This window comes from Lolium perenne, chromosome 6 (genome assembly GCF_019359855.2).
Source record: "Lolium perenne isolate Kyuss_39 chromosome 6, Kyuss_2.0, whole genome shotgun sequence".
Lineage (NCBI taxonomy): Eukaryota > Viridiplantae > Streptophyta > Magnoliopsida > Poales > Poaceae > Lolium > Lolium perenne.
Genome location: NC_067249.2, coordinates 11,761,088 through 11,769,434, shown reverse-complemented (window position 1 = coordinate 11,769,434; position 8,347 = coordinate 11,761,088). Strand labels below are relative to the sequence as shown.

General features: G+C 42.9%; 1 long non-coding RNA gene across 20 annotated transcripts; it reads left to right on the top strand.

The window, feature by feature from the left end:
- The first annotated feature begins 1,615 nt into the window (after positions 1–1,615).
- On the top strand, positions 1,616–7,775 carry LOC127308885 (uncharacterized). Of its 20 annotated transcripts, none has more exons than XR_011746453.1 (9): positions 1,657–2,568; positions 2,819–2,941; positions 3,094–3,180; positions 3,346–3,449; positions 4,571–4,686; positions 4,812–4,944; positions 5,066–5,154; positions 5,495–5,800; positions 5,886–6,136. It is a non-coding gene; the product is annotated as an uncharacterized lncRNA (long non-coding RNA). The 20 variants fall into 20 exon arrangements; XR_011746449.1 differs by lacking the exon at positions 3,346–3,449 and adding an exon at positions 3,277–3,345 and having other exon boundaries at positions 1,673–2,568; XR_011746443.1 differs by adding an exon at positions 7,159–7,775 and having other exon boundaries at positions 1,629–2,568; positions 2,819–3,449; positions 5,886–6,023.
- The last annotated feature ends 572 nt before the right edge of the window (positions 7,776–8,347 follow it).

The window sequence follows — 8,347 nt, the reverse complement described above, 5'->3', positions numbered from 1 at the left end:
TACACCACAAGAAGAAGCAGGACCACGCTACCGAGGTCAGGTCGACCCTTCAAAAGAAGAAGTCACGACACGGGGCTAAATTATTCAACGACGAGCAAGAAAAGCAGGAAGAAAGCGAAACACTCTTCTCAATCGATGATGTAAAACTTTATTTGCAATCTATAACTCATATTTTGTGTAATTCATAACTACTCATATGGTCATGGCCAATATTTTATGTATGACTAATTAATATTGTGTTGGTCAATATTTTGTGTATGTATAACTCATTTTTTTGTTTTTGCATACTCATGCATATATATATTGCTTTGTTATTATCTTGAAAAGATAAGAAAAATAAAATAGTATAGCATTTGGGGTAAAATAAAAGAAACATAAAATAAAGAGAAAAGAAATAAAGAAAAAGAATGGAAAAAAAGAAAAGGAAATGGGCAGGCTAGCTAGGTGAATTGACATGTCCCAGGTTACAGCTGTGCCAGGCTTATTGCCGGCGCACCAGGCTTATTAATTCGCCGGGGGTATACTTGTCCCCGGCGAACCAGGTAGGTGGTGCGCCGGCAATAAGCCTGGCACGGCTATACTACGGACTTAACCGTTTTCTCCTCATCTTCTCCAGTACACAGTCGATCCCATCCCCTTTCTCCTCATCTGCCACCGTTCACCGCCAAATCCCCCCTCCACCGTCCGCCTCCGTTCTGCCCCACCACCATCCTCCACCAGCGCCGCCACACCGTTGGAGGAGGGGACATCGGCGCCGCCGTTGGAGAAGAAGGAGCCGCGCGCCAGCCGTTGGAGAAGAAGGAGCCGCACGCCAGCCGTTGGAGGAGGGGACGTCGGCGCCTCCGTTGGAGAAGAAGGAGCCGCGCGCCAGCCACTGTGAGCTTCCCTCTCCCCTTCCCTCTTCCCTTTCCTCTCCCCTTCCCTCCCCCTTCCCTATCCCCTCCTCCGTAGGGTTAGGATTTACCTACTGCTAGTTAGGGTTAGGGTTCCTGCTAGATGCTCTCTGGTTGCATAGACATATTGCATCATATTTTTCATGTTGAAAATGAAATTGAATCATATTCATACATTCAAATGAACTACTTCCAATTGAAAAATTGTTGAATAAGAAAATGGAACAAGTGCTGTTGAAAAAAGAACAAGTTCTACTGAATTGGGGTTATTCATAAAAAGAACAAGTGCTGTTATTCATAAAAAGAACAAGTGCTGTTATTCATAAAAAGAACAAGTGCTTTTATTATAGTGGAAATGAAATGGAAATGCTACTGGTTCATTTAAAATAGTTCTCTGGTTTAGTTCACTATTGCTACTTCACTATTTAAAATGGAAATGGAAATGAAATGAATGCTCATGTTGATGCTCACTGGTTGCAAATAAAGATTTTGAAATGGTTTTGAAATGCTACTGCTCATGCTCATGCTCACTGCCAAAAAAGAAAATGAAAATAAAAATGCTTGCAGTACCTAGGTAGCTAGGCAGTAGGGTTTTTTGGTTATGCTACTGCCAATAACTACTATACTATTTGGGAACAAACTTCTTTTTTCTCATAATTTTGAGTTATCTTTTGTGTTAATGTGGAGCTGACACGTATGCTCTTTTCTAAGTGATTTCCGAACTTTGTTTTTCTGTGTGAACTGATTGGGTGCTCTGTAAGAATTTTAGTGAGCCTTAGAATTATTGTGGTGCTGCCACATTGGCAGTCATTATTGCTTCTCTTTGTTCATATACTACTTGTATGGTGGGCTGGATGGAGACGTTGATCGGGTGGCTGTAGCTCGGAAATGGTTTGGGACATTGTGTCGGTGCGGTGTCTGTCTTTCACTTCCCATTGTGTTTGGTGGGCCCATGTACTTAATATTTGTGCAAGGGTCGCACCGCTTTGACTTAATCTGGAAGGCTCACTTATCTCCCTCTCAAGTCCCTAGGCCAAAAAAGAAACAAAACAGAAAACTCTCGAGCCGACGAGCCCCACTGCGTCACCACCGCGGATCCTCCCCTACCCCCGCTATCCTCAGCCTGCGGTGGCGACGAATCGCAAGGGCGGCATGGACAGCAGCCCTAGCCCCATCCGCACCTCTACCTAGGTCGCCGTCTCCCGAACTTGCGTCCATCCTCTCGCCCACGTCCCCTTCAGTGCCGCCGCCCTACCTAATCCCTCCATCTCGCTTAGCATCCGGCGGCGAGGATAGGCAGCGCACACGCGGAGCATCAGCGGCGGCTGGCGCGTCCTTGGTTCTGCTCCGTCCGGCGCGTCCTCCCCGCGGTTACTTCTTCCTCCACGGCAAGCGACAGCGGAGGATAGCGGTAGGTCACGTCCAGCGCCGCGTCTCCTCCTCTTCCGCCTCCCCGCCATCCGGTGCTCGGCCGCGCCCTTACGCACGCGCCCAGGAAACCCTGGCCCCTCCCTGGGATTGGTCGTCGGCACTTCTCCGACGCCGCTGCACATCCGGCTACTCCTCCCCGTGGAGCACGACTTCCTCTACTTCGTGTGCACCTCTTCCTCGACGTCCCCGAGCTCCTGCTACTGCCTGATGGGATGGCCGTGGCCTCCCGCATCTTAGTGCGGTGGTAGGGTTGGCTTTCCCCCTTCTCCTTTCATTTTTGTGTAGATTGGCTTCAATTGGTGAGGGCGGCAGCCTCGCTGGCATCCAACTCTTATGAGCTACATCTGTATTGGCCTCCCTCGCCAGCGAGACCACGAAAGCAGCTTTGCTGTTGGCGGCGGTTCCATGCGCCATTAGAGGCCGTCGGCATCACCAGCTGTAGCGACCTAATCGAGCGCCTCTGATCTCTCTCTCTCTCTCTTTTCTCTATACAGGCCAAAGAAATCACAGTAGCGAGGAGGAGCTTGAGTTGCAGCTTCAGGACAACGGGCTTCACCGATTTGCTGCTCTTGTGATATTTTTAGGAGAAGATGTTCCTGACGAGAAACACCCCTTGGGTATGCTACTAAATTTTTGTCTCCTAGATTTGTGTGGTTTGTTTTTTCGCTCCTCGTGGTGGTGCTCTCGATCTGTCCGTCCAGCAGTTCTGTGGTGCCAGCGCTGCTGGTGCCTATGTGGATTTGATGGTTGCTGTGCCTCTGCGTTTCAGACCTCAACAAGAAGATGTGTCATGGGTAACGGTAACAGAAAAGAGGAAAGAAAGAACGATGCCGTGATTTATTCACTACTATCATGGGTAACAGTTTAGCACATGATCTTGCTCATCCTCATATCCATGAGACCATAAGGGACAATTATATCTTATTTCTTCCATCATTTGCTTTTATACCAGTCCCGACAAATATTAAACCTGCAAAAGTGCCATTCATCACACTTTCACTACATCTACATGCCTCTGCAGGTACATTTGTCATCTTAAATATTATCTCAATCCTTCATGGCCCATTGATCATACATCGAACTTCTCCAATTTAATCAGTTTTAGCTTTATTTATAAACAAGATGGTTAGTTTATCTTTACCAATAGATGATACTGATTATATGTTTGTAATACTTGGGGCTGTGGTATTCTTGCTTCACATATTCTTCTCTGTCTAGATTCGTTTGATGCTCTATAAGTTTATACTTAACTACCATGCCAACGGAGGAAAAATTCACCCATTTTTTTCTCAATTGATCACATCTTCCAACCAGTTGTTGATTATGGGGATATGAGTGACCATAAATGTGTGGCATGCGAGTGATGTGATGACTTGATTAGTTCACAATGCAAACCTGCTATAAACAGATTGGATTGGAAAATGTGTATTATGGTACTTCAACTAATTAGGTTTCAAGCAATATGGTTCTGCAGTTAGTTCACAATGCAAACCTGCTATGAACAGATTTGATTGGAAATGTGTATTATGATACTTCAACTATAGGTTTCAAGCAATATGGTTCTGCAGTTAGTTCACAATGCAAACCTGCTATGAACAGATTTGATTGGAAATGTGTATTATGATACTTCAACTATAGGTTTCAAGCAATATGGTTCTGTAGTGCTGCACAATCCACAATTACTGTGTATCAATTTGAAAGTCTAGAAAAGAATTATATCCATGACTGCTCTAAGCCTCTAACCATACACAAATTGCCACTTCCAGAATATTTTGGTTGTTTTGGTCGACACATATATGCACTAACTAGATAGTATTATGAAATTTCATGTGAGGTATAGAAGAAATTAGTTCGCTATCCTATGGATTATCTTTTATAAGTCCGTATGAATTTACCCAGCATAACAGAAACCTCTCTTTCAAACGGTTACATTCATTTGGAACTTCTGACTGTCTATTTGATACTACCAGAAGCATTTAGGCCTGATAGTAGTGTTGGGGTCTTCTGTTATTGTTTGATTGTTATGTTCTTTTTCTCTAAGTTGAATATAGTTTTAAAAATGTATAGGAAATTGACGCATTGATACTACATGGGCATGACCAATAGATACCCGTATAGATCGCACGTTAAGGAGTATTTGTACCATTTAGATGATTAACTTTGTCTTACTCTGACTTATAATAGGCTCTGCTCAGAGATCTTGATGTTTTTCAGTCATGAGTAATAATATTAAAATTTAAATGCAGAGAAGATTTATCAGTTTATCAGCCTGGCCGAGCTACTGAAAAAGTGAAAATACTGCAATTCTTGGGTTACTGGCTTCATGGAAAAATTGATAGGCAATATGCAAGCACAAGTATCAGTAAGTTATCTCTTTTGCTCGATACTAGCGCATATAAAAGTTGAACTTTGTGGCCAACTCTTAAACTAAGTTGCATCACTACCGGGTTTCGTCGTTCCTCATACTCTCATGGTTTGGCATCATAGAGAGGGTAGCTCGAGGTCTTTTCAACTTGGTAGCGATGGCCGCGATCAGTCTTGATGTAACAGATGGGGACGGTGCACCGACCTGGAGTACTTGACTGTTTATGGTACATCTCGCTGCGCCCTGCATGTATAGGTATGTTCATTTGTGTTATACTTGACAAACTATTTGGATAGCACCTCAGACATGTTTTTAGACATGTCCAAAATTTTGATAATTCCAGGCATATGATTCAGTTTGAATTTTGTTTCTTCAGCAGGCATTATGGATCTGTTTGTCCTATTATTTAGTGTATACTTCGCACACAGGATATGCTTTCAAATGGTATTATCATTGGGTCATTGGGTAAGTCGTTCCTGCTATTGGCTTTCTGCTAAAGTTGCGATTTCTATGAATTGAATCAAATTGGCACGAATTGCCAAAACTGAATCTGAAATGTAGTCATGTATAAAGGGAGATTACATAGAGTATATATAGAAATGCTCCGCTGGTGCAAAATAAATACATGTTACTGGAACCCATCAGTACATAATTCAGATAGGCTGAATGGTAACACATAAGTTGAATCGGAAAAAGCACAGCTAGCGAGTGCTCGCTGTGTGAAACATATTTGCCAGTTCTCGGTTGAAAGCATATACCTTCTGCTTGCTACTAATGACTATCAATTTTGGTTATTAAATCTTAGTTGAAAGGCAGGTAATCCCTACTTGTGACAACTACTTATTAAGTGAGGCTGGTGCAATGGGTTAAACCTCATCGAACTCTCCTGAGATGACGCCTGCTCTATCCAGATGCTACTACACAAGTAATGAATCAATTTGTTGCTGAACATAGAAGACAAGATGATGGAGCGACCAATGTTGGTGTGGACAACAAAGGTAGTTGATGATAGAAGTAAGCACGTGCTGGTTTCATATTGGTTTCAGAAGAACAAGCACACGATCACATAGTGTCAAAATAGCATAAGGACAAAGCGTCTATATTTTCTTAGGTGACCTTTTCTTATTTCTTATTACCATGTTAAAGATGTACCCAATTGAATCTCCTATTGTGCTCATATTGTTGTTTGGAAGCAGTTTTGGTTTTCGAGAGAATTATATCCTCATTAAAGTCACAAGCCACACCAGCCCCGGCCTTCCCAGGAAATCATTTCTCTACCATGGATAGTAAGGATGATGACAATAGGCGCTGAAGAACTATGCAAAGGAAAGAAGGTAGCTATGGTGGTCGCTTTCAATTGCTTCTTATGTACCGAACTTAGTAAAATCCATAGTCAAGTCCCTATTGTATCCATTGTTTGTGAAAATAAGATGATGAGTTTGGTTCCTTGAATCTTCCCACCATACAGAACATGTTTGTGAAAATAAGATGATGAGTTTGGTTCCTTGAATCTTCCCACCATACTGAACAATATATAGCCCACTCACTTCTAAGTATTTTAACATATTGCTTATTCTCCATTTACTCTCCAAGTCATAGCCAATAGTTTAACATGATTTGAAATATCCTTTATTCTCTAACTTCAGGTTTGGAGCGGCGTGCCGCCGCGCCTATCCTTGCTAGTTCATATAAATTACAGTAACAATTAAGCTCTCTGGTTTGAAACTAAACCAATTTTAAACTAAACCAATTAAGCCCTCTGTAATTTTTCAACTAGAAATAAAATGATGCAGTAGGTTTAAATGATATAGCAATCAAGTTGGTTTAGATGAAATGCAAATGAAGTAGCAATATTTAGACCCTACATTAGAATATGATTTTTCAATGATGACAGTTAGGCACTTAGGCTGTAGCTCTCCATCTCTGACCACCTGGTTCATTCTCCACCAGTAGGCACTTAGGCTGTAGCTCTTTGATACTCGAGCTGTATGCAAGATATTAGAAATGAGGTAGACAATTTGGTGAATTTAGAAAATGATTTTAGTTGCAGGTTGCTAGGGTTTAAAAAATTGTTCATTTAAAAAATTGTTGCTACTACTATTGTCTCTGGTTATATTACTTGAGTTATGTAATTTGAGATGGGAGGTTGGAGAAAACTCTTAGATGTATCAGGAAATCAGGTTGATTTTTTTTAGCAAATGTATGATGTGTTTTTGCAAATATATGATGTGCTGTTGCAAATGGACAGTAGCTAGCTAGGTTCATTTAGTTGATTTATAATTGGAGCTTTCTGATAATCCACAAATGAGAAATGACACATGAGCTTCTCTGGTTCATTTAAAAGAAAATGAAAATTGGTGCTTGATACGTCCAAAATGTATCTACTTTCCCGAACACTTTTGCTATTGTTTTGCCTCTAATTTGTGTATTTTGGATACAACTAACACGGACTAACGCTGTTTTCAGCAGAACTGTTCTCGTGTCTCGTTTTTGTGCAGAAATCCAACTTTCGGGAAAATCCTCGGAATTTATGCAGAAGGCCCTATTTTCCCAGAATACTGACGGAGCCAGAAGGTCAAGTAAGGTGGAGGCCCGAGGGCCCCACACCATAAGGCGGCGCGGCCTAGGGGGGGCCCGCGCGGCCCTATGGTGTGGCCCCCTCGGCCGGCCCCCGACGCCCTCCTTCGGACTACTTATCGGCCTCGACCTAAAAACGCACGGAGAGAAGTCGAAGTCGCCAGAAACCCTCCAGAACGCCGCCACATCGCGAAACTCCGTCGCGGGAGCCAGAAGTCTTCGTTCTGGCACTCCGCCGGGACGGGGAATTGGAGGAGATCATCGCCATCATCACCGCCAACGCCTCTACATCAACCAGCCATGTTTCCCCCATCCATGTGTGAGTAATTCCCCCGCTGTAGGCCGAAGGGGATGGTAGGGATTGGATGAGATTGGTCATGTAATAGCATAAGATTGTTAGGGCATAGTGCCTAGTGTCCGTAATTGGTACTTTGATGATATTGTTGCAACTTGCTATGCTTAATGCTTGTCACTAGGGCCCGAGTGCCATGATCTCAGATCTGAACATGTTATTGTTTCATCATGATATTCATTGTTATATGATCTTACCTGCAAGTTGTATACACATGTCGTCAGGAACCAATGGCCCCGAAGTGACAAGAATCGGGACAACCGGAGGGGATGGTAGTGATGTGAGGATCACATGTGTTCACTGAGTGTTAATGCTTTGCTCCGTACTCTATTAAAAGGAGTACCTTAATATCCGATAGTTTCCCTTGAGGCCCGGCTGCCACCGGCTGGTAGGACAAAAGATGTTGTGCAAGTTTCTCATTGCGAGCATGTACGACTATAATTGGAACACATGCCTATTGATTGCTTTGTATTTGGACACCGTTTTATTATTATCTGCAAATGCCCTGCTATGATTGTTACATGAGTTTCTCTCATCCATGCAACGCCCGTCATCCGTCCCCGTGCCTACAGTATTTTAATCCTGCTGTTTACTATAATCACTACTGCTGTCTTTGTTACTCGTCTTCGTTATTTCACTACCGCTATTGCTATAAAACTGTTACTATCGATAAACTCTTGCGAGCAAGTCTGTTTCCAGTGCAGCTGAATTGACAACTCCATTGTTAAG